General features: G+C 40.4%; 1 protein-coding gene and 1 pseudogene across 1 annotated transcript in view; one reads left to right on the forward strand and one right to left on the reverse strand.

Annotated features, from left to right (window-relative positions):
• TNR (tenascin R) overlaps nucleotides 1–27044 on the reverse strand; it is a 578617-nt gene that overhangs the window by 453058 nt on the left and 98515 nt on the right. The gene's annotated exons all lie outside the window — the stretch shown is intronic.
• Nucleotides 15989–18771, forward strand: LOC120310322 (annotated as a pseudogene).

A 27044-nucleotide genomic window follows, 5' to 3' on the forward strand; every position in this document is an offset into this window, starting at 1 on the left:
ACAAAGAAATCAGTGATGAAATATTATTGATTAGACTTTGTGGACAACCTTTAATGTGAAAATTATTCAAGTTTAGCCTCAGCCACTGACGCAGGAGAAAAGGAAGTTGATGATTTCTATGATCAGGTTCAACTGACATTGACAGAACATGCAAGCAAGATATGCTGTTTGGGATTGGAGACTGGAATGCCAAGTTGGAAACATGAAAGGGGAAAATGTAGTTGGACTGCATGACTTAAGAAACTGAAATGAAGCAGGAGACAGATTTATCAGTTTCTGCCACTCCAATAACTTCTTCAGAGCTAACATTGTCTTCAAACAATCAGAACAATGCCCTCTTCTCTGTGACAGCCCCTCAGGTATTGGAAGGCAGTTATCGTGTTTCCTGAGTATCCTGAGTGCAATCTGGATGGCCAAGAAACTAATGGATCATCAAACAAATCAACCCAGGGTCATGTTACAAATGACCAAGCACTAAATTTCCTACTTTGGGCACATTATGTGTAGACTCTGATCGCTTTCCAGCTAAAACACTGGAAAAGATGGAAGAAAACAGAAGAAGAAGATGACCAGCAGCAAAGTGGATGGATTCGGATATACTGGCAATTACGGCCCTGTTGGGAGTTTTGAAAGAATAGGTTAGGGATAGATCATGATGAAGAAAATGTATGTGTTTGCCAGGAATTGAAAACAACTTGATGACAGATAATCAATCAAGCAAGCAATCCATCTACATGCCTTGAATGTAGATACTTAGTAACCAAGTTTCTCCAATTCTATGTGATGCTAACATTCACTGCTTTTTTGTTTATTCATGCAGCTGATCTGATTCATTCTGAGATCATTCAAGAAAATGAGAAACATTATAAGGCAATATAATCAATTGCATTTGCTTAATTGATAGTGTAACTAAGGGCAGAATGAGGGTAATGTAAAAAAGTCAATATTTTTACAAGAAATCGCTTTGTTATGACACTATTAAAAACTATATACTTAGCTCAGCCTTAACAGCAAATAACAATGTTGAGAATGAATGTAATACAGGAGAAACCAAGCTAAATGTTTACATTACAATCCTACTTTCAAGATTACAATTTCTTTCATATTTTCTGAAGTATTCCAACAGAACTAATACATGGAGGAAAATAAACACAGTCAAATATGTGCAAAGTAAATCAGGAAATCACAAATTTCTTTCTAATTGTACAAAAAAAATGGCACGTTTTTTGGGGGGGAAATGGAAAAAAATGCCTGACATTTTTTAGGGTTTTTCTGCTGAGAGAAGATGGGGAAAACAATTGATGGATTATTTTTCCAGAACAAACCACACTAAAATGAAGGCAGCATTTCTCCATTCTTTGTAGGAATGGAAAATGACCTCCCTTAATTCATTAATCAAATGTGGAAGGAAACATGTTGGATAGTTTGTGCAGGAACAGTATTTTATAGGTTTTCTGAAAAACAGTTCTTTCTAGCCCCTGCCCATCATAAACTAGCCTTTCCCAGAATTATGAAAGCTGAAGTCCAATGTGTCTGGTTGTGAAGGGGTCTGAAAAAAGACACGTTGCTGGAGCTTAGAAGCAGTGGCAGGACTCCTGTTATGAATGCATCTGTTTGTAACATTATAGGAAGGCCAAAGGAGAGGAAATATCTGCAAATAGCAATAACAGATTTATATACCACTTCATAGTGCTTTACAGCACTCTCTAAGTGGTTTGCAACAGTGGCCCCCCAACCTTTTGGGCACCAGGGACCGGTTTTTCTGTGGACCAGAGGGGGCATTGTTTTGCATGCTACCTGCATCCCACAGTTGGAGCTTTGCTTGTTTGCACGGATTGGTTTCTGGTATGCTGTGGCCCAGTGCCAGTCCACAGACCAGGAGTTGGGGAACCCTGGTTTACAACATCAGCACATTACCCCCAATAATCTGGGTCCTCATTTTACTGAACTTGGAAGGATGGAAGGATAAGTCAACCTTGAGCCGGTCAGGATCAAATTCCTAGTAGTGAGCAGAGTCAGCCTGCAATACTGCATTCTAACCACTGTGCCACCACAACTCTGTATATCTCGAAACCACATTTTCTCTAAAATTTACAAGTAACCCTAAGTGTGTACATTTATTTATTTCTCACATTCTTCCCACCCATTTTTAATATGGGGCTATAAGTCATATTACAGGGATAAAAAACACTTTCCTTTAATAGCCAAACATCACTTTTCATTTTTCTTAGCCAATATTTCTGCTATCTGTTGCTATTTTGGCGTCATGTTCTCCTTGGTGAGAATTTAATTCTCTTTTAATCACCCAATCTTATCATTGTCATCCATAACAGCAAAAAAAGAGAGGATTTATTTATTTTTATTCATTAAATTTGTTTGCTGCCCATCTCACCAAGGCAACTCCGGGCAGCTTACAACATTAAACAAGATTTGCAGGAACGACAGTGTGTTTTTAAATTCTCATATGAGTAATTCTAAACAGAATGAACACACTGACATCACAGTGTTGTGTTGTAAGATAATGCATTAACTACTACATTTGATTCAAATCCTGTGTTTCTTAATGAATGGAGCTAGGGATGTTTCAATGGAGGTTCAACCTGGTTAAGATTCAGATCAGAATTTGTCAGGGGAAGTTTAGTGCTCCATTGACCATCACTAGAAAATCAACAGCTGGCTATAACATTATTATTTTGAACAGAACTGTGTGAAATTGCTACAATAGCTCATTCTATGAGAAACCTACCTAATCTCTGAGAAATGTATTTTGTGCAAGAACAGCCTCTAGAGTTTAAGTTTAAAGGATTTACTTACTTACCAGTTTTTGGTGAGACAGGTTTTTGTACGAAGACTTCATATATCATAGAGGAACCATAGAGAGGAAATTTGCAGTATTTCAGAAGGATACAACCCTAACCTCTTAAGGGAATTAAAAGAAATTCACTACCCTCAATCAAGGCATTGAATGAATCGATATACCATAGTGATGCTCCTCAGTAACTTGTAACATTTCAGAAGGACTGACCCAGCAACTATGGCATTATAATAGATGAAATACAGATTTATTGCATAATCTTTAGAGATACATAATTAATATTTAGGGATAGTTCTTTTGCACACTATATACTGAATTTAGTATTTCTCTGTGTGATATTTAGGTAGGTATGTGATATAAATGTATTATTTAGATATACATGCACCACACACACACACACACACACACACACACACACACACTGCAATTAACATAGAATTGTACAGAACAGGGGTCCCCAACTCCTGGGTCACAGCATACTACCTGGCCATGAGCTGTTCAAAACTGGGCCACCCAAAGTGGTGGGCAAGCGCTTGTGCAAGTGTGCATCCCCCCCTCTTTGCAGGAGCAGCAGGCAAGCATGTGCACTTGAGCTCCATTTCCATGAGTGGCGGGCACGCATGCCTGTTGTTCATGCAAACAGAGCTGCACACATGTGTGCAATAGCCCGCCACTTACATGGAACCATCTCCTCTCTCCTTCTCACCAGTCTGCAAAGCCAGAAAGGTTGGGAAACTCTGGTATAGAAAGTATTATAGTAGCTACAAGAAGGATCACAACCAGATCAAAACAGAAAGGATCAACATTGAAGCTGGAATTAAAGAATAAATGAGATCATGTTCTCTGAACACATATGCTGATAAATAAAACACTAAAGACAGGGTTAAATAAACAATAACATGAATAAATTACAATTACTAAATGCTGGTTTGGGAAAAGAATAAAGGTTTTAGAATAGGATTGGGCAGAAAAGAAAGGATTTGGTTGAAATGAGGCAGAAACTAGATTAGAAACAGATTGGTCAGTACCATTTTGTGAAACAAAAGCTACAAATCTCCCAAACACCACCATAGTTATAAATTCAATTCAGAAGAGAGTGAATTAGGGCAGTGCAAAAACAAATCAGTGTAAGCTGATATATTAGTTCAATGCTTTCTTCTCAAAACACTGTAATTAGAGACCTCTGATAAATCATGTCCTGGGATTGGAAATTATATCAGACAGTTTCAAATTAATATCCCTAATTTTCTTTTTCTATTTTGTAGCTTCATGTTCTATGGAAACTTTAGGACAACTATTACCATTTCTGTAGACACCATATCCACCACTTCCCATGTGTCTTAATCACTTGAGGAGAACCTCAAATTGATTCACAGGGCTTTGAAGGCTCCAATTGCCGAATTCTGTCTGGGGTCAGGATTGATTGAAATCTTTAACTATGCAGCCAATCATTTACGGCAGTATTCTAAGTTGACTGGAGGCAGATTCAGCTTAATTAAAGACATCTTGCATTCTAGTCACATTGCTTGCTTTTAAATAATTTGCCTGAGAAGCCCTCATACTTGGCCAAATTTCACTTTAAGGAAGTTTAAGGAAGCTATTTTACATGAAGTACTTTTCTTATGTTGTGCATGAAAAGCCTGGTAGATAACACATTATGTGTGCTCAGAGTAAAGTTCTATAAAAAATTAACCATGAAACTACAAAACAGCAACTAAAACAGGAGCTTGGAATCAATGAAGTTTCTTCCTGCAGGGTTAATTACAAGATGAATCAAAGTCTAGGCAAAAGAGAATTATATAGTATGTTCTTGTTTGTTGGAAATTATGAAAGATGTCACAGACATCTAAATATAAGTAGGAAACAAAGTAATATAATGAAGATGTAATTTAGTGAACCTCCCATGTCAGGGAAAGAATATTCTATATAAAAGAGATTCTAAATTAACTGTAACTAGCCCGAGACTGAAATAAAAATGTTGGTGACTCAAACTAGACTTTAGGATATATTAAAGGAAAAGAATAACATGACACTGATCAGTAGAATACCATCTTCTGTGTTAAGGTGTCCCAAAGTAGTCCATCTGTTCTCACAATCCACTATTCCTATCACCAAGGCAATATCATAAATAGAATGCAATGTTAGAAAAGCAATGAACATGAAGGGAAAAATATACAGTCATGTTACAGACTGGAGATAAACAAGCAATTAAATAGTAATGGTACAATAATGAAGGACTGGTGCAACAGAAAATAATCTGGGATATCTCTATGTTTTCTCTAGATACCAAATGAAGGACATAACCTTACCAAAGAAAACATATCAGGGATCAGATGCCAAAATTGAAGGGGAATAACTATCTCAAGCACAGGGAATTCATTCATCATTGTTTTCTATTATAAAAAATAAATATAGATTTGAATATGCAGTTGTTACACAGAGTTCTCTTTTAGCTTGTCCCTGATCCCAGGGAAGTTCCTTTTACATAAACACAAACAGACAAAGTTTCTCACAAATTATTCTTTCAGATCTCTCTCTGCGTAAATGAACAATGTGTGTTTGGATTCTTCCAACATTTGTATTAGGTCATTACTCCTGCTATTTCTATTCATCACTAGTAAGACTTAGGCTATATCCCTATTTGTATTTGTATTTAACTCATTCAACAGTGGTTCCTTGACAACACTCCTTTTATTTTTGTTCCTTGACAACACTTTTATTTTGTACTCAGCCCAAGAGTGAGACATCTTAAATGAAGCATAGCCATAAAGTTTTTCTTCTTATTCTGACATCATTCAATGGCAGATTCAAAGTCTGCAAAATATATTATGCTTCACTATTCCTGGCATTAGAGGTGAAATCGGGTGACCAATTATGAGTATTGGGTGTTTTGGGCTAAAGTAGGCATAATCCCTCCCCCCTGGTCTGACTGCCCCTTCTACCACCATTCTGTTACTTATTTCCTAATGAGCTGATCAGCACTGCTTAATTGTGCTGTTCCAAAGAAAACTACATAAATACATGTTTGCCATCACCACTAGTTGAACATGATTTAAAGGAAACTTTCAGTGTATTCTTTGGGCAAACAAATAGGGGACATAGCAGTTGAGCTGATTTGTTCCATATTACAAATAACACGGCTAACTCTGACTGTGAATACTTTCTACATTGCCCAGATTTGCCCAAGGTTGCATTTTATAATTTGATAAGACTACTATTTTATAAAATGATAGTAACACAGAACATTGAATAATAGGGTTGAAAGGGACCTTGAAAATCTTCTAGTCCCGTGGTGGCGAACCTATGGCACGTGTGCCACAGGTGGCAGGCAGAGCCCTCTCTGTGGGCACACGCACCGTCGCCCCAGTCCTAGGCCTTCAGCTGGGTTTTATAAAACCTTTTCGCTTTAGGCCTCTGCCGCTGTGTGCAAAAAAAAAGGTTCAATCAATCAATCAATTTCAACTTCTCACGGGAAAAAAAAGATCTCGCAAAGTTGGAATTGATTGATTGAACTTTTTAGTCCCGCCCAGTCTGCCGTTACCACCGAAGCCATGCAGACCCAAAGGGCCATGCCCACCCAATTGGCCAGGCCCACCCAGCACCCGACGAAACATAAGTGGGTTTTGGGTTGCAGTTTGGGCACTCAGTCTCTAAAAGGTTCGCCATCACTGTTCTAGTCCAATCCTCTGCTCATTCTCACTATACCATTCTGTCCAGTCTCTTCTTGAAAACCTGCAAGAACTACCATCAGGAAACTCTCAAAGTGACACCATTACCTTTGTGATTCTTATTTGGTATTTTAAAATACTTTTTTTACTACAGAACGAAGTGTGGGAACAGAGAGACACAAAGCAGCTTAGAGACCTAAAGACTCATCCCATTCCTGTTGCAGTAACATGATTGGCTAATCATTTTTCCACCAGCTGTGATATGCTGAATAGAGAGGACAACACCAGAAGACCCAATAGACTGCTCTGTTTATCAGACATTGAATTACCAGGGCAAGACTATTTGACAGTCACTTGTAGATGATAGTAGAGGCAGAATAGCAAGCAGCGATGAAAAAGTGAAGTTCATGCTAGGATAGTATTCTTTGGATTCCAGGATGGGTGGATAGCATCCTGGATAGTGGGAGAAGGCACTCAGTCAGATGATCACTGGACAGTATGTAGTAAATGGAAACCCAGGGAAACACAAGTATCTCCTTTCCTAAATAGTTGTTTCAGATTTTCTGTCCCAAAGTGGGATCTCAGGGTATATAAAAAGTCTATATGCATAAAGATTGATATGCATGGATTTTGAGGACATCTAAGTCCAAGGCAAGGGTATTGAGGAAGGTGGATGATCCCAAGATGAAGTAGCATTGTTCTCCTACAGGACATCCAATGTATGTCATGTACTGTGTATGAGACCCCGTGTAACATAGTGATTAAGATATTGGACTGTAAAAGTGGAGAGACCCAGGTTCTGGTCTACTCTGAGTTCCCTGCTGAATGCTGCTCGCATGGAAGCTCCCTGCTTCCTTCCAGCCAGTCATTCTCTCAGCCCAGCTACCTGTTGGGGGAATAAAGAGAAGAGAACTGCCCTTTGCCCCTGAATGAAAGGTAGAATATAAGTCAGATAAATAGAACACAGAACATAGAATAAACAACGAGACTGGATCCCATATTATTTTGTGCATTATTTAATATTATTTTAATAGTACACACTTTACATGTTTGCAGTCAGTTCCCTTTCCTTGCTCCTTGGGATGAGGTTCTGCATTCTGCATTCTGAACTTACTCTGAAGGCATCACACCTGAAGGTTCAGCATGTTTTGAATAGGGCTTCGCATGATATTTTAACATTCAGTGTGCTGTGTAATTGCTGGAAAGATAGTTATCCCATGGAAGCATCACACTATTTCAATATTGTTCCCATTGCTGGAAATTTTTACTCTTGTTTTCCTTCTTGTCCCTCATTTATTTTCAATGTGCTATAATCTTACTGATTGTGCACACTCAGAAGATTTTTCTTCTTCAGTGTTGTGATATAATCAGGAAAATTGCATGAATAGCCAGAAACAAGAACAATAATGAAACAAAAAAGAAAATGATCCCCCAAAGAACAAGAAGCTGAAAATCAAATGAGACCTAATATGACCAAATGGTCCTGACTTGGAGTAAACATGAGATCAGATAAGTAGCAGCAATTCAGTCTATATATTCATTTTGATGAGTGTACAATAAAAATAAAGCAATTTCATGATAATTCAGTATTGACTTTGTGGATAGGCTGTAATTCTGATTATTTCAGATTAGGTTTCTGGAGCTGATATCTTAAGACAAATGTTCCTTTTTTACAGCCAGGACTTTGGACCAGTTTATGACTTTGGCTTCATTTCAGGACTACAGATAGCAGTCCTGTTGCTAAATTGAATGAAGTTAAATGACAAAGGAAGGGAGGGAGGGAGGGAGGGAGGGAGGGAGGGAGGGAGGAAGGAAGGAAGGAAGGAAGGAAGGAAGGAAGGAAGGAAGGAAGGAAGGAAGGAAGGAAGACATTGGGCAAAATTCATGAGTTCCTCTACTGTGTTGATAGAGTGCCAGTTAATAGATGGCACATATGTTCATTCATGTTCATGCTCATTCATTCACTCTTTCATTCAGAAAGAAAGCCATGTTTTCATTTTTATTGTTTTTTAAAAGCCAACTAAAAGAAAAGGAAAGGACAGAGAACAGCTAAGATTCTTATCCAGGAGACCATTTTGCTTACTAGATCAGAATTTAGTTTCTGATTTTAAATGCAGCAAGGCAGAAGCTGGCCAAAAATTAACCCTGGTTTTAGGCAATCAATTGCATGTGTATGGTAGAAGCATAAAAGAAATGATAAAGTGCCACTTTGGTTATCTCTTCATGAAGCTCTACATAGAACAGAGATTATTTTGGAATGTAAATGGATAACATATCGAGACTTATTGATAGTTGAAAAAGAGGGATTTAAAATAAAGACAAGGGAACAACTAGTAAGTGAAGGATTTGCTTGTGACTGAATTAATTATTATAGAATTTTTGAAAAATTTAAATTTGATTTTAAAAAGTTTTGTTTTCACAGGAACTAAATATGAATTGGATGTTAATTTATGTTCTGGAGATGACCACTTGATTTCTAAAGTATATAAAATGTTACTTAAGATGAATCTAGAAGGTGAATATGTTAAAGAGTGTATGGTAAAATGGGCAAAAAAGTTTGGGTATATATAATATAATGCTAGATAAATGGGAGAATATAAAGATGAATGGACTAAAATTCACATTAAATTATAGTATGAAAGAAAACTTTTACAAAATAATGTATCATTGGTCCTTGATCCCAGATAGACTAGCAAAAATGTATAAAGGGATTTCTAATAAGTGCTGGAAATGTAATCAAAATCCAGGTTAATTTTATCATCAGTGGTGGTCTTGTAAATATGTGAAAACATATGGATAAACATAACAATGACACTGCAAAAAATATTTAAGATACAAGTATTAATGAAACCTGAAGCTTTTCTTTTAGGTATGAAGGACAAGCCAGTTGAAAAACAATTTGGTGTGCTATTTCCTTGCATGGGGATGGCTGCGAGGATTGTACTTGCCAGAGACTGGAAAGAAAAAGAGATGCCAGCTGTTGTTGAAAAATGGATTTTGAAATTGACTTAAATAGAAGAGATGGCCAAATTAACTGCTTTAATTAGAGATAATGGACAAGACAGCTTTATAAGAGACTGGAAACCGTTTGTAGACTTTCTACATGCTAAATATAACAGATGGCTAACAGCTAGGGTGGATCCTACATGTTAAATGTTAAATTTAATTGACCACTTTTTCTTTTTTGTACACTATTTTTCTTTGTTGTTGTTGTTAGGGTTGAATGTATACTTTTGTTTCATTTGTTTTATTGTTTTGTATTTTATTTTATTCTCTATGATTAATAATAATAATAATAATAATAATAGGATGAGGAGGTCAGATACGTAAGATCATACTGATTATCCAGCAATAGTTGCATATAAAAATGATCCATACAATCTGGGAAGTCCACAAAAAGGGATGCAATGTAACTGTTCTTAATATCTTTGTAGAAGAGGTAGTATAATAAAACATGGCTTAGGGACTTCATTACATTCCATCCAAAAGGGCATAATCAATCATTGTAAGGAACTCTTCTGAGTTTCCCTTCTATAGCATCAGTGGGCAGAGTCTCACAGTGAGCCAGGCTGAGAAATTTTTTGAATTCAGGTATTGTTAAATAATTCAGGTTTTTCAATGGATTCTACATAGGGGTAAAGAGGCTTAAAAGTAGGTGTATAGGGGAACCAGAACTAGTTTGTCATTCCATATCCAACATATGTGAGTTCATCATTTGGTCTGCCTGATTATAGCACATTAAAGACTTTTCATGATACTCCTAATGAATTGTGTTCCTTTTCTGAGCACAAATATATAAGATTTTAAGTCCAGAATAATTACAATATGGGAATATTTTAAACAAAGCCTATGTTCAATTTGGCTGAGAAGTATCTCCTGCATCTAAAGTTCTTGAATTGTTATCACTGCTGGAATATGTTTTCCCCTCCCTTCCCTTCATTAATTTTGTTATGCTTGTCCATTCCATTGGACTCTGGACAATTTTTCTTATACCCAAATTACTTATAAAGTATTAAAGATTAGCTGGATATTAGTTATCTTTCTTTAAAAACTCTGAAATAATGATCCAGAGCAACCTGTATTACCAAATCACCAGCAAAGATTTTTTTAAAATAAGTATTATCTTAAAATAAGCTTAATTCAACAAAAGCTTCTTTTTTTGTCTATTGAGCTTTTTCTGAAAATATTTAAAAAGGAATAATTTCTAATTCCACTATATTGAAAGTACAATATGAGGCTTATTCAATTAATATTCCATTTGGGTCTGTTGTTCACAAAATGTTTGATATTATCTTACAAAAATTACTGTAGTGCAAAGATAAGTACTTGTGAAATATATACCCAAAATATGCAAGTATGAATAATTTAATTAATTAATAAACTGATTAATTTTACATATGAAGAATTATGGCTTAATATGCACAGGGGATAGAAAAGAAAATTGGAAAACTAAAAATACCCCTATCTGATGCCTTTTCACACTGTCTTTTTTCTTGTTATAGAGCACAATGTTTGGCATTGTCATGGTTGCTGAGAATGCCCGTTGGGGCCTTCAGAGAATCAGAATATATTAAAAGTTGTGCTAGATGAGACAAAAGCCTAGCATCCCATCTGTCCTGTAGCCAACCAAATACTCACAGAAAGCCCACAAGCAGAACAGGAGCATAATAGCAAAGTTCCCTTCACGTTCCTTAGCAATTGAATTTAAAACGCAATTGAACTAAGAAATAACCTGCAAGGCAAGGTTGGAAAAAATCCAGATAACCAGTAGATGGCAGTATAGAAACACAGAAAACTCTTTACGTACTGCCTCTATAATTCTTGGTTTGGACTTAACACTGCCACCTCTGTGACTCTTTAAGGCACCTCCCTCTCTTTATTTTACTCTTGGGTTCAAGGGGGGAGGGGAAAGAGATGCTGTTGCTTTAAGGAATCTAATTATTAAAATTAGTACAGCCCTTTAAAAGCAGCAGCACTTTTACACAAAGTAAGGTCCAAAACACTTGTTCATAATAATTTTCAACCAATGCACTGTGCATTGAGAGAGAGAGAGAGAGAGAGAGAGAGAGAGAGAGAGAGAGAGAGAGAGAGAGAGAGATTCCCACTATTCATCCTTGGCCAGCATCACATTCTTTCCGTAAGATGTGAGGGGAAAGGAGGTTTAACATGCTTTATGGTCAGCTAATCTTTTTCTGTGTCTTTTCCAGCCCTTTCAATTCTTGTAGGTAGTTCAGACAAGAAACTAATACCATGACTACCATTATTGTAAGGTTGCAGTAACACAATCCTGCAAGCCTGAAAGCACTTCTCCCCTCCCCTGCCTTTACTTTCCAGGAACTAAGAGGGTCCTTCTGAGATGCTTCCTCCACCCCAATTCTTTCTGTGGCCTGAGAAGTTTCTTATCTCACCATGACGCTGGCTGTGGCTGTTTTGCTTCCTATCGCTCAAGGATAAGCCATTGCAAGCTCTTCAACTTATTAAAACAGCTCAAGAGTCCTTGATGACAGAGGCATTTCCCCCAGTTTCCTTGGATCTTGTGCATAGGGCCGAGCTGTTCTTTAGCATGGCTGCTGCTTGAGGATTCAGCCTCCAGAGTGCTTTCTCCAAAGCAAGGCAATTGCTTGCCAGCTGACCTTATGACATGACCTCCCTAGTGCTACTTTGCCAGCAATTATGGCCCTTTCATAAGCAGTCAGCTGTAGTGGCTACAGGGGAGTGTGGGATAAGTGGGAAAAATTAATATATTTTATTTTTCTGACTAGAGTGCAGGAAGGTAAACACTATCATTCCCCCCCCCCGCGTTTAGTTTCTGTCTGGCAGCTGCACCTCTCTTTCTGAAGAAACAGAAGACTGGGGGAGGGGTGATGGGGGGGAATGGAGAGAGACAAAGCAGGAGAGAAAACTGCAAGCTCATTACATTAATCTGTAATGACTTGGAAAAACAGACCCTACCAAGATGGGTTTTTTTAATTTGATTGTGACAAACATTTAATACCTAACAGAGCTTGCACTGGCACAGTTAATTAAGAAGGAGACTCATGCAGTTCACTAGTGGGAGCTCAAGAGGAAGGAAGGGGCTTCACACTGAGGGCAGTAGGGTGGTGTGTAGTCAAAAGGGGAGGAGGGAGTCCTTCAAGTGCCATTGTTGTTAATTTGCATGGTGTGTACAGTGGTGGAAGGAACAAATTATTAGCAAGATTCCAATTCCCTCTTAGTCAGTGAGTTTTTTTAAACTTAAAAGATCCAAATGAGGCCAGGAGAATACTCTGTCTCCATAGAGTATTTGCACAACACTAATAAGCTTCAGACAATGGGCTTGTTAGCAGTGCTTTTGCTGGAGAAGGATAGTTATCTGTCTATAAGAATGGCAAGTTGACAACTACACTACACTACAGAAAGAACCCATCATTCCACAGGGAGGGAACAAAGCTGGCCATCAGCTTTGCCAGAAGTGATTAAAACTCCCATTAGAATTGCTACATAGGTTTGTAAAAATCCACAAATGGAGCAGGAGATCTTATATGGATTTTCAAAAATGCAACAGAAACATTTTACCCCGAAATTTAAAAAGCAGAAACTGAGTATAATGAATGTGCAGCATTTTACATTTAACTGGTTCTGATGGACACAGTGAGATGAGGTTAATTATGAACTGAAGGTATATTTTTGCTTGTAAGGATAGCAATTGACACAGAGAAGCAAGACAATAGAGTGTTTTATGCTTTCTAAAAACTAGATAGCACACAACCCCAGAGTCAGTTTTACTGCTAAATCTCTCTTCCAGAGACTATTTCTCTCTAGCTAACTGCTTTGTTCCCTCCCCCCTCAGTCTCTCTCCCTCCCCTGCTTATCAAGAGAATGTGAAAAGAAAGAAATGGGATTTACTGTGCAGTTTGATTTTTCTCATGAATCTGCTCAGCCATTCTACTTCTCTATTGGGAGAAAACCTCTCTAAGGGTCTTCTGCCCAGTCCTTCCCGGGAGAACAGGGCTTTGCAAACAAGCGTGTTCCCCTTCTTCCTGTTTTGGATGTTGCATGAAGATGCCATCTGCAGCTAACCAGCTCCTTCCTTCCTATCTTGGGCCTGAGTGAAGATGTCTTTTCAGATCTTCACTTCCTTTCTTCCAGAGAAGCCACTGTAGACCTGCCTTCTCCTTTCCCAATCAACAACTGTTCTGCACACTTGCATGACTTCACTTTTCTATTTGTCTTTCCAGCCACCCTATTTTGCATAGACCTTTTGTCTCTTTTTCCTCTCTCCTCTCTTTTTTTCCCTCCTTCTCTCTTTTTCCAGTTTTGGGCCAAACTGGCAGTATGCCATCCAGCAACTGAATTGGAGTCTCCCAGGATATTAATCCCCAACACCTACCCGTATAGACCAGGCTGAACCAATGGGGCTGCATCTCTACATCTCATAGGTAGCCCGTGCCTTATAGAATATTCCCATCTCAAAGATTAGAATAGCTGAAACCCTGTTGGCCTTTTGTAAGGCTCTAGAAATTTGGTGGTGTACCCAGGCCTGGGGTTCAGAATGTGTTAAGGATCCCATTTCTTGGCTTTACTGTTAGTTGGTTAATTATTTTGGCTGCTGTATGCTTTTAATTTTTGGTAGTTCTTATTGTTTTATTGTTTTTGATTTTTTAAATTGTAAGTCACTTGGCTGAGATAGGTGGCTGTAGAAATTGAATAAATAAAAATAAATCTCCCCACAGCAGCCAGGTCAGCTCATCAATTTATGTGACAACATAGCTGATCTTCAAGGTCAGAGTTGAGCTTCTTCTTCCCTTCATTCATAACTTTCTCATTGAAGGAAGTTTTTTCCCCCACAAACACTGCAACTGTTAAATGTCCTAACTCAAAGTTGACTGGGCCCAACAACTGTCTTTTATAACATGCCTGCTGATATCAGAGTTCTCCATGCCTGAAGACAGCAAGATCACTCTAGAAATGCCATCTACAAAACTACTTAGCAAACTGTAAGCTTTCCTATGATAAAGGGGGAAGAATACATCTAAAAACATAATTAACAAATTTAATTTTGATTCCAATTAAAAAGAAATGAACATATTTGGAATGAGAATGGGTCACACAAGGAAAAGGTAAATCTGCTGTTGTTATGTCCCGAGCCTTGCAAACGGCTCGGGCGTTTGCAGGCAGTCCCGGGCAGGTGCAAAGCTGCCCGGGACCAGACAGGCTGTCGCCAGCGCCGTGCGCATGCGCGGGTGCTGGCGCGGGAAAAGTAACCCATTTACCCGGGAGTTGCCTATATAAGAGGCTGCGAGGCGTTTGGGCGAGGCTGAAGCCATCTTCCTGTAAGCTGAACGCTGAATAAATGAAACTGAGAACTCCAGCTGCTTCTCGTGTCTGTTTTCCCGCCACGGACTCAACACTGGCGACGAAGGTGGGATGCCTTGCACTACCTGGAAAGGAAGAAGTGTAAGCTTACCCAAGGAGTCCTGAGCGGCGAAAGAGGAACGGCGTCGACTCGGCAGCTGCCCGCCAATCCGGTGCGCATTCGGGGGTAGGCTGGCTGATAGACCCGTCTCCTGAAGATCCGAAGATGGCGAAAATCGGAAGGCTTTCGGAATTCGACGTCTCACATCCAGAGCGGTGGGAGTCCTACGTATCCAGAATGGAGAACTACTTCAAGGCAAACCAAGTGAGGGAAGATAGCTTGAAGGCGGCCACCCTGCTTTGCGTTTGCGGCCAAGACGCCTTCGAAATCGCAGAAAACCTTGCAGCACCTGTCCCAGTAGAGTCTGTAAGCTACGCAGACCTGAAGAAGCTGCTGAAGGAGCACTTCAACCCCAAGGTGTCCGTTATCTCATGGCGCCACATCTTCGAACAGAGGGATCAACGGTCCGGTGAGTCAGCCAAGGAATACATCGCCGCGTTACGGAAGGCCGCCAAGCCCTGCGAGTTCAAGGACCTCGAGGAACGACTGAGGGACCGATTCGTGTGCGGGTTAAGGCATCGAGAGCTACAAAAGAGACTTTTCGCAAAGGAAGAATTATCCTTCCAAGACGCCTTAAGGGAAGTCACCGCAGAAGAAGCAGCAGGCGGCGCCGTCAAAAACATGCGGCCGATCAGAAACAGTGCAGAGGGTGCGTCCGTGCACCAGGAAGACGTCCGACGAAACTCCGAGGAGGATCCGGACGAGGAAGTCGACCGTCTACACCCCGCGAAGGAAGAGAACCAGAAGGGAAGCTCTTCGGCTCCGCTCAAGTGCATCGGCTGTGGAGGTCGCCACAGGAGAACCGACTGCAAGTTCCGCTCCGCTACCTGCCGGGCATGCGGTAAACAAGGGCACATTGCAGCTGTGTGCCTGGGCCGACGAAAGGCACAACCCCAAGAAGAACGCCTGAAGGGTACCAGATTCCCCAGCCAGAATAGGGTAGGTTTTTGCGCTTCGCGAAGAAGCATCTGTAGAACAGGCACACACAAGCCCATGAAGAAAAAGCTGTCACTCAACGTGAAGCTACAAGGGGTTCCATTATCTATGGAACTAGACACAGGGTCTGCCCTGTCCATCATTTCATTGCATACATTTAGGAAGATTTGTTCCAGAAGTGGGTCTAAGGCCAAGTTAAGGCCTTCTGATATTGTATTAACAGATTTTCAGAACTCAAGAGTGTGTGTTAAGGGGGAGGCCACCCTTAACGTGCAATACAAGAGTTTTGAAGGTCCACTAGACTTATTAGTAGTAGGGGGTGAACGAACGAGTCTCATAGGACTCGATTGGTTTGAGGCCCTGGGGATACACGTCACAGGACTCAATAGCTTACAAACACTCGACCTACAGGAAGTCTGCAAAGAATTTGCAGATGTTTTCAGCCCCCAGCTGGGCACATTCAAAGGACCACCTGTGTCCTTAAAGCTAGACCCCACTGTCACTCCCATTAGGATTAAAGCAAGAAGGGTCCCTTTTGCTTTAAAAAGTAAGATTGACACTGAACTAGACAAACTAATCCAACAGGGAATCCTAGAACCTGTTGATTCCAGCCCGTGGGAGACCCCCATTGTCACGCCTCTAAAGGCAAATGGGGACATTCGCATTTGTGCTGATTACAAATGCACACTCAATAAGGCATTGCAGCAACATGCCTATCCTGTTCCTGTGGTCAGTCACATCCTGGCCTCTCTCAAGGGGGGGCGTGTTTTTGCAAAGCTTGACCTAGCTCAAGCATATCAACAGCTGCCTGTTGATGATGATGCTGCCATAGCTCAGACCATTGTGACCCACAGGGGAGCCTTTAAGTAAAAAGGCTACAGTTTGGAGTGAATGTCGCTCCTGGGATTTTCCAAAGCGTAATGGAAAACACACTACGAGGTATACCAGGGGTCTGCCCCTACTTTGACGATGTCTTGATTGCAGGAGACTCCACACACATTCTAGCTGAAAGGCTTAGGGCTGTCCTGTTAAGATTCAGGAAATCAGGCCTCAAGCTCAGAAAAGACAAATGCCAGATTGGGGTGCCTTCTACTGAATTTCTGGGATTCAAAATTGATGCTGCTGGGATTCATCCTGCTGAATCCAAACTAACTGCTATTTTAGAAGCACCCAGGCCAAAGTCTAAGGCCGAACTTCAGGCCTTCCTAGGCCTCCTGAATTTCTACAATTCTTTTCTTCCACATAAAGCTAGTGTAGCTGAGCCTCTTCACAGGCTACTAGACAAACAGGCTGTGTGGCTGTGGTCACAAGCGCATGAGGCTTGCTTTAAAGAAGTCAAGGCCTTGCTCACTTCTAACAGTGTTCTTGCACATTTCAACGAGTCTCTCCCTGTGTGCATCGCTTGTGATGCGTCCCCCTACGGGGTTGGAGCTGTCCTGAGTCACCTCAGGTCTGATGGAACTCAGGTTCCTATTGCATACTACTCCAGAACACTGTCTTCTGCCGAGCGCAACTACGCTCAGATAGACAGGGAGGCTCTGGCTGTTGTTGCTGGAATTAAAAAATTCCACGATTTTCTATATGGCAGGCATTTCACGGTCTTCACTGACCATAAGCCTCTGCTGGGACTGTTTACCACACGTAAGCAGACTCCCCACATCATTTCCCCTAGAATGCTTAGGTGGTCTATTTTCTTGTCTGCATATGATTTTTCATTACTCCACAAGCCTGGGAAAGAAATGGGCCATGCTGATGGCCTCAGTAGATTGCCTCTGCCAGTAGTAGAAGCTGACCCCGCGCCAGCTGTCAACATTCTATCAATCCAAGCCTTGCCCGAGCTCCCTCTTAGTGCCAGGGATGTTACCGCTGAAACAGGTACAGATCACACACTTTCACGTGTCCGCTCCTGGGTCCTGTCCGGGTGGCCTGAGCACTGCCCTAGTCCTGAGTTTCAGAGTTTCTGGTCCAAAAGGAACGAACTGTCCCTTTCTCAGGGTTGTCTGCTTTGGGGAAACAGAGTTGTCATTCCCACCTCAATGAGGACTAGGGTCTTAGAATCCCTCCACGAGGGTCATCCTGGCATTGTTCGTATGAAGGCTCTTGCACGCAGCCACTTGTGGTGGCCTGGTTTAGATAAAGATATTGAGGCTAAGGTGCACGCATGCCACCTGTGCCAACGATCTCGCCCAGAGATGCCCCAAGCTCCTGTGCATAGATGGGAGGAAACACAGTCCCCATGGTCTAGGGTGCACATTGACTACGCTGGGCCCTTTCAGGGCCAGTTCTTCTTGGTCCTTGTTGACAGCCATTCAAAATGGCTTGAGGTTGTGCCTGTCTCATCCACCACCACTGCAAAGACTATTCAGGTACTGAGGGGGATTTTTGCTGCACACGGGCTGCCAGATGTCATTGTGTCCGACAACGGCCCTCAATTCACCTCCTCCGAATTCCAAGCTTTCTTACAGGCAAACCTGATTCGTCATGCCACATCTGCACCTTTTCACCCGTCCACCAACGGTATGGCTGAACGTATGGTGCGCATCGCAAAGGACGCCTTGAAGAGACTCACCTACGGGGACTGGCATCACAGGTTGGCTGACTTTCTCCTTTCTTATCGCACCACACCGTCCACTTCTACAGGGAGAAGTCCAGCTGAACTTCGTTGGGGGCGCCAACTTACTACTAGACTTGACCGGTTGCATCCGGACAGACTGCCTTCATCTACCTCACATCCTAGGGCACCTAGACAACTACTTGTGGGTGCCCCGGTTTGGGCTCGCAATTACGGGCCTGGTCATACATGGGTCCCCGCTTCTGTGTCCAGGATCACAGGTCCTCTCTCCTACGAGGTTGCCCTGGACAACGGTCGTGTCCTGCGTCGGCACATCGACCAACTTCGCTCTAGGCGAGACTTTTCTGCTGAGACTCCTGGGTCTTTTCCAGGGGGGGAGGGGGACCCTTTGGAGCAAAGGGAAGGGCAAGAGCTACTGCCCATCTCCACTGAGGGAGCCACAAACGGCTCGTCCCAAGGTTCTGCAATTGCTCCGAAAAGAAAGTCATGGAGCTTACCCACACAACAGGCACTCACGCCTACTCCAGCCAGGGAGTCACCCCGGGGGCATACTCACTTTCCACACACATCACACAGCACTCCAGCAACGGAGGATACCCGGGGGCATCCCAACAAATCATTCCCCGCAAGAGAGCTGGCACACAATTCCCAAGGTTGGCCTGACCTTACCCCAAATCCTACAGGGGGTCAAACATACACAGAGCTAGTCGAGGAACCAAGTCCCGACTACAACAACCCTAGCACAAATCAGGGAACACCTGAGTTTTGGGAAAGTACAGAAACCCACACGAGCCCGAGCACAGAATGGGGTTCAGGGAATGGACAGCCTCCTGACAGGTCTTGGACTGACCTAGGAGGTTCTACAGAGACGCCCAGCAGCGGCTATCACTTCAAGGGGCCTGAGGGTCTACAGCTAGGTAGGTCAACCAGGTCACAAAGTAACAGAAGCCCTGGCCTGACGAGCCCGGTGGGCAAGCAAGCAGGCCAGGCATCGGGGCACAGTCCTTGGAAGACACCAGGGCACAATAGAGAGAACAGGCTCACGCCTCCCTCCAGTCAGGGGACTTATGCCAGTAACCCAGAGCTAAGAAGGTCACAGAGAGCAAAGAAATCTCCTAAGTATCTAGAAGATTACATAACATTGCTGGCAAGGCAAAAGCCAGTAATCAGTGGGAGCACTGGGGAGCAAAATGTCATATAAAATAAATGTTGTATGTTGGTAGTAGTTTTAGCCCGGGGGAAAGGGGTGTTATGTCCCGAGCCTTTGCAAACGGCTCGGGCGTTTGCAGGCAGTACCGGGCAGGTGCAAAGCTGCCCGGGACCAGACAGGCTGTCGCCAGCGCCGTGCGCATGCGCGGGTGCTGGCGCGGGACAAGTAACCCATTTACCCGGGAGTTGCCTATATAAGAGGCTGCGAGGCATTTGGGCGAGGCTGAAGCCATCTTCCTGTAAGCTGAACGCTGAATAAATGAAACTGAGAACTCCAGCTGCTTCTCGTGTCTGTTTTCCCGCCACGGACTCAACAGCTGTATTCCAGACAGTCAGAATGTAACAGGATAAACTACTGCTGTCTAATATTGGTACTTTGGACTACAATTCAATTGAGACCCTAAAAAATAGCTCACTTCAGAGTTGAAATGAATTTACACATTATCCCAAGAATTTTTTCAGAAGCTCATTCTGTTAATTTTGCTGGCAGTTATTTATTTTCCTGAAATTCTCAGATGTGCCAAATGTATAAATAGATTCAGTAGACATTTCATATCTTTGACATTCAGCAAATTTCCACTTAACTTGTAACATGCTTCTTTTCAAGTGGTCATTATTTCACTAGGAGAAGAAGATTCTCTTGCAATCTATTTCACTTTGTATTGGAGCTGAAATTATGATGGATTGTCTACTAATTCTCAATATAAGCCAGTGTGGCATAAAAGGGCTCCTGTAAAAGTCAAACAGAATCTGACATTTGTCCTTTGTGCAAGTTTATCCTTGTCTCCTGGGAACCTTTTCTTTACTTTTTTTAAAAAAAAAATCTGCAGAATAATTTCAAACAAAATAATGGACATTTACTATAATGGATACTGATCCCCAAATATAAACAATCCTTTAAATGATTTGCAGAGGGAACTCAGGGACCATTTTAGAAGATGCACAGAAATTAATTTCTAGTGCAAATTAAGTATATATCTATTATTTGTCCAGCCTGTGAAGGGAAAAGACACTCCAGTTACATTAATTAGGTTACAGTATGTAGGCCAACCTGTGGCATGCCTATCTCAAATAATTGAGGCAGAAGATATTCGTTGAACTCCTTGTATGTTTGTGTATGTGTGTGAGCGCTGACTGTGACATATTTCAGTAAGTAAAATATATGACAAAAATCAATGTCCTTAATTTGATATGTCCAGCATTTTCTAGAACATTAAAAATTCATGAATAAACCCAGCCAAAGTCCTTAACCATGTACAAGATTGAAAGCCTTTTATATGTCATTATAAATGATAAATCTTCCCTAAATTTCACTATAATAATAAATCTTAAACCCCAACAAGACTTGGGAAGCTTCCCCTCTCTGCATAACTACCCCGGTGAGTTGAAAAAGAAGCAATAAGAGATGACAATGTGTTAGTTTCCCACTTCTTTTGTGCACTAGAAGGAGGAGGAAAAGGAAATGATAGCCTCTGAACTTCATCTGTGAAGGCTGAAAGAATGTTAAGAAATTTAGCCAATATCTTTAAGACATTATGCAACCAGTCTACAAAGGTGAATTGGTTAATTAGGATTGCTGGAAATTTGTACCTTGCAAATACAATTTGGGAATATCATGGGCCAAGTAAAGTGAACCAGATCTCTTCGTATCTGGTTCATCCTTTTTCTCATACCTCTCAATAAACTTAATTACACAGTTTACAAACCATAAGCCAATGATAATAGTAATCTATCCACCATCAGAATATTCAAGTTGGATCTGAAACTTAAGATAGTAGCTACAGTGCCAGAGTTCATTCAGCATGGGGTAAACCACCAACAAATATCTGGTTGCTGGATTGGAGATAGAAGAAAAATCTGTTTTTCAGAACATGCTAAGAGTTTTCTGGGACATGAAGGCCATATATCCATTCAACGTTATGGAAGCACAAGCAATAGAACACAGTCAAACTAGAGTCTTGAACTTCAAGAGAGCTAATTTCAATAAACTTAGAGAGGGCTTGGGAAGGATTCCATGGATGAGAATCCTCAAGGGGAAAACAACTCAAGAAGCTTGGGAAATTTTGAAAAATGAGATAATAAAAGCCCGGTCTAGCACAATACCAACAAAGAGGAAAAATAACAGCTCTCAAAAGAAACCAACATGGCTGCATAAAGAACTCTCTGACAAATTGAAAGGCAAAAAGAACAAGTATAGAAAATGGAAAGAGGGGCATATAACTAAGTCAGAATATCAGCAAATAGCCCGAGCCTCCAAAGATGAAGTGAGGAAAGCCAAGGCTCAAAATGAACTAAGGTTTGCAACCAAAGTCAAAAATAACAAAAAAAGCTTCTTTCAACATATAAAAAACAAGAAAAAAGTGAAGGAAATGATTGGTCCATTAGTGGGTGAAAGTGGCAAGAAGGTGACAAGCAACACGGAGAAAGCAGAACTATTTAACTCATTTTTTGCATCTGTCTTTACACAAAGGGAAAAAAACAGACCAACCTATCAAAAATAGTGCCATAAAAAACAGAATAGAAACACAAGTTAAGATAGGCAAGAAAATGGTAAGTGAGCACCTGTCCAGCCTAGACAAGTTCAAATCGCCAGGACCAGATGGATTATACCCCAAGGTTCTAAAGGAACTGGCAGATGTGATCTCAGAACAACTGAACTATATTTTTCAAAGATCCTGGAGCACAGGGGAACTACCAGAGGACTGGAAAAGAGCTGATATAGTTCCCATCTTCAAAAAAGGAAAAAAAATGGACCCAGGAAATTACAGACCTATCAGCCTGACCTCAATACCTGGGAAGATCCTGGAAAAGATAATCAAACAATGAATCAGTGAACACCTAGAGGCAAACAAAGTCATTACTAAAAGCCAACATGGGTTTGTCAAAAATAGATCATGCCAGACAAATCTTATTGCATTCTTTGACCAAGTGACAAAATTAGTGGATCAGAGGAATGCTGTGGACATAATTTACTTTGACTTCAGTAAGGCATTTGATAAAGTAGATCACAACCTACTACTTGACAAGATAAAAAAATGTGGGGTAGACAGAACCACCACCAGATGGATCCGTAGCTGGCTGACCGGCCGTACTCAGCGAGTGGTCCTCAATGGAACTGCATCTATATGGAGGGAAATGTGTAGTGGGGTGCCCCAGGGCTCTGTTCTGGGCCCAGTACTCTTCAACATCTTCATCAACGATTTGGATGAAGGGATAGATGGGGAAATCATCAAATTTGCAGACGACACCAAGCTGGCAGGAATAGCCAACACTCCAGAAGACAGGCTTCAGATACAGAAGGATCTGAACAGACTTGAACACTGGGCACTAACTAACAAAATGAAATTCAATGGTGAAAAAAGCAAGGTTCTACATTTAGGCAAGAAAAACCAAATGCACATGTACAGCATAGGTGGCACCATGCTCAATAGTAGTAACTGTGAGAGGGACCTCGGAGTCCTAGTAGACAATCACCTAAATATGAGCCAGCAGTGTGCTGCAACTGCCAAAAAGGCAACACAGTGCTAGGCTGCAGTAACAGAGGGATAGAATCAAGATCACGTGAAGTATTAATGCCACTCTACAATGCCTTGGTAAGGCCACACTTGGAATACTGCATCCAGTTTTGGTCACCACGATGTAAAAAAGATGTTGAGACTCTAGAAAGAGTACAGAGAAGAGCAACAAAGATGATTAGGGGACTGGAGGCTAAAACATATAAGGAACGGTTGATAGAATTGGGTATGTCTAGTTTAATGAAGAGAAGGACGAGAGGGGACATGATAGCAGTGTTCCCATATCCTCAGGGGCTGCCACAAAGAAGAGGGAGTCAAGCTATTTTCCAAGGCACCTGAAGCAGGACAAGAAGCAACGGGTGGAAACTAAGCAAGGAGAGAAGCAACCTAGAACTAAGGAGAAACTTCCTGACAATTAGAACAATTAACCAGTGGAATAACCTGCCTCCAGAAGTGGTGAATGCTCCAACACTAGAGGTTTTTAAGAAGAGACTGGACAGCCATTTGTCCGAAATGGTATAGGGTTTCCTGCCTGAGCAGGGGGTTGGACTAGATGACCTCCAAGGTCCCTTCCAACTTTACTATTATTATTATATTTCTATTAAGCCATAATTTAAAATAGCAAGTCTCAAGATGCATATGATGCTTGGTGACTTTACACCCTCAATTTCCTTAGAGTCTGTAGGGATGGAAAAATAAACTGGTTCCTTAAATTGTATCACTGTTGGTAGAGCTTTACTCTCTTTTTTTTAAACTCAAAATAACCCCCTCCTTCCAGCTGCTTTTTCTTTAATGGAGGAATAATATATTTTCCTCTGCAGCTCTACTCCTGCATTTGTGCTTTAATCTGAAAGGCAAAGGCAAAGTGAATTTGGGCTGGTATCCAGCTTTTTCAATAGTTAATATGCTAACAAGATTTTTTTTAATGTACAATCTGTACTGCTAAAACTTTCTATCTGGAAAGAGGTGATCTTGCAGGTTGCAATTAAAATTGGAGCTTTACAAATATTTCTCACCTAAAAATTGTATTTAAAATGATTTGTTGTACCAAGAATTGTTATTTATTTTTAGTACATGTGTTTGATTTCTTTGTCAACTTTGTTCAGTCAAAAAATGGCTGGAAAGTCTAGAAATCATTGTGAAATTGTAAAGAAATAGTGATTTTTTTCCCCTAGGAAAATGGAAGAAGATATATCTAATTTAGACAAGTCCAAGCTTCTCTAGTGGCAGCACTTTAGCCACATCAATCTTCATGACCACTTGAGGGCAGCCAGGAGATTAAAATAAAAATCCAATGGTCAATAGGTAGTGAGTTGCCTAATAGATAGGTCAGCAATTATTTTGAAGAAATGATGCAGAAGCTCTGAAATTAACTAGCATTCCCGGGAAAAATGCATACTCTATAATTGAAAGGACTTTGCTTTTACGCTTCTGTAGCCTGAGTTATAATACCTGACACTTTGGGGATAGCCTTGACTTCTTAATTTTTTTTATGGAATGCTCCTTTGAAAAATTCAGTTCATGATGGAATGTGATCTGGTAGAAATATAATGTAACTTCAACACACACACACACACACACACACACACACTTTTGGATGAACAGAATAGAATAGCTTAATTGATTAGTCCTACGACCATACCAATAAAATAAAATAAAAATACCACACATGATCTGATTCTGGAATGAAATAGATAAAAGAAACTAGAGTGATAAAATACATATGTGATCATACAAAGAGACAGCAATCAGATAAATGCATCACCCATACAAGATACCAGAATTTGTTCGATGAATCTGGTTCTTAGCTCAATTGCCTTAATTATAAACTTAGCAGTTCTGTCAGAAATTGTATGGATGATGTGACCTTGCTGTTCGAGGGTTGGGTCAGGAAACTTAAGTGTTGTGCCAGCCATTTAGCCAGGTTATATATAGGGGTGTCTCATAGCACTGTGACAGGTCTGAGGGTCTCCTATTTTGTGTATCTTGGGGAGTCCGTAGAATCTTGCTGGGGCAATGTCTGTTCCTCTCATTTTCCATCACTGCTTTTCCTTTACACTGTTGTTTTCTTTGAGTTGGCTGAGGTAAGCTTTCAGTTGGGTGACCCTTGTTCTCATCTCAATTCTGACATTAGAGCCCAGGAGGAAATAAGACAATCTACGATTCAGATCCCAGTGAACTATTTTTTTCCAATGGGTGTGCTAAGTATCTAATCCTAAGAGGGCATATAATTGGCAGTTAAACAAAACGAGCAATATTTTTGACAGCTGAGGCACCACGTATGCATGTTCCTTTCATGATATGGCAAGCTCCCATATTTTGTCATCCAACAACTCACTTTCAGATGAACTAAACTATCTATATAGGTAGTCCTCAACTTACGACCACAGTTGGGACCAGAATTTCTGTTGTTAAACAAGATGGTTGTTTTATCCAATTTTACAACCTTTTTTTTTTTTGCCATGGTTTGCCAAGAAATACGAAAAAAACTCTAACTCCTCCCTGTCACTAAATGGTCAATAGCTTAGCCAACAAGTCAATACTTATGTTGTAGAATTTATGTAGAAGTTCCGGATGACATCCCACAGTGGAATATCTCTATCTGAGACATTAAAATCCCCTTCTTGAACTTGGATTCTCAGAACAATTAAGCACATCAGTATCTGTTGTATAAATGTAAGTGACCTCTTTGTTATCATGTAGTATTTGTTTGGTTGATAGTCAACAGTCTTTGGGGGAAAAATATAAACAATGAATAGAAAACTCCAGTCTTGCAAGCAACATTTTGACAGGCATAGTTGGCTCTAGCTTTTCTATATGGTTGCCAATGTGCACATTTTAACCACTAATTAATTATCTTTCAAGATTGCATGGAGGAGCTATAGAGACAGCAGCACAGCAAAGACCACATTATATTTTTTAATAAATATTTTATTAATTTTCTAGTTTTACAATCAAATACTTAATAGACAACATGTGGTCTGGATCCAATAGTAATTCAGTGGTATGTATTAACTTCTTCAATCTAGATCCAATATTATACCATCTAACATTTCTTCTCTTCTTCTGGTAGTACCTATTTTCCTGCACTAGGCAAATACAATTCTTATTGTTATTAATAAATATACAACTGAATATTAACATCTTTGTTACATTTTTCTCATAATATCAATAATGACAGTTTTGGATAACTTTTCTAACCAAAACATATCTTAATTGCATTTGCACTTAATATCCATATGTTCAATCAGTATCCTGTTTTCGGTTTTTAAACTTTTTTTAATTTCCCATCAGTGTTCAAAATGTCTCCATTGTTTATAATTTCAAAGTAAGTTTGGGTATTTGGGTAACCAAAAGCTTCCCTTATTCAAACTTCTTAGCATTTTCCTGTTTCCCTTCTCATTCCAAAATCTAATATTCTAATTACAAATCTTATCTTTCTAGTTATAATAATACTTCTATTTCTAGCATTTATCTATTTTCCACCATATTCAAACATCTAATTAATAATGTAATATCCCATATAATGGATCAAAGCCTCTATTTTCTTCAGTCTTACTCTAGCTTTCTTCCTTTGCCAACTAACTTTTCAAGTCAATGCATTTGAATCATCAAGTAATTTTTTCTCTGTTTTTGTGCATATTGTTTGGAGTAAGAAAGACCATTTGATTAAAGTATTTTTGGCAGAACAAACCCATTGATATTCATTAAACAACCTCCCACAGTTCCTCTAACTGCTATCTTCCATTCAATTAATTCTTCTTCCTTTTCCTCTTGATTGGTAAGATGTCTTTTCCATTTCTGATATTATTGCTCCATCTTCTAGTTCTTCAGTTGTCCTCCATCTTTGGATCTACTTCATCTAGTTTTCCTT

The sequence above is a fragment of the Crotalus tigris genome, unplaced genomic scaffold, assembly GCF_016545835.1.
Source record: "Crotalus tigris isolate CLP2741 ecotype Arizona unplaced genomic scaffold, ASM1654583v1 scf7180000017560.2302168, whole genome shotgun sequence".
Lineage (NCBI taxonomy): Eukaryota > Metazoa > Chordata > Lepidosauria > Squamata > Viperidae > Crotalus > Crotalus tigris.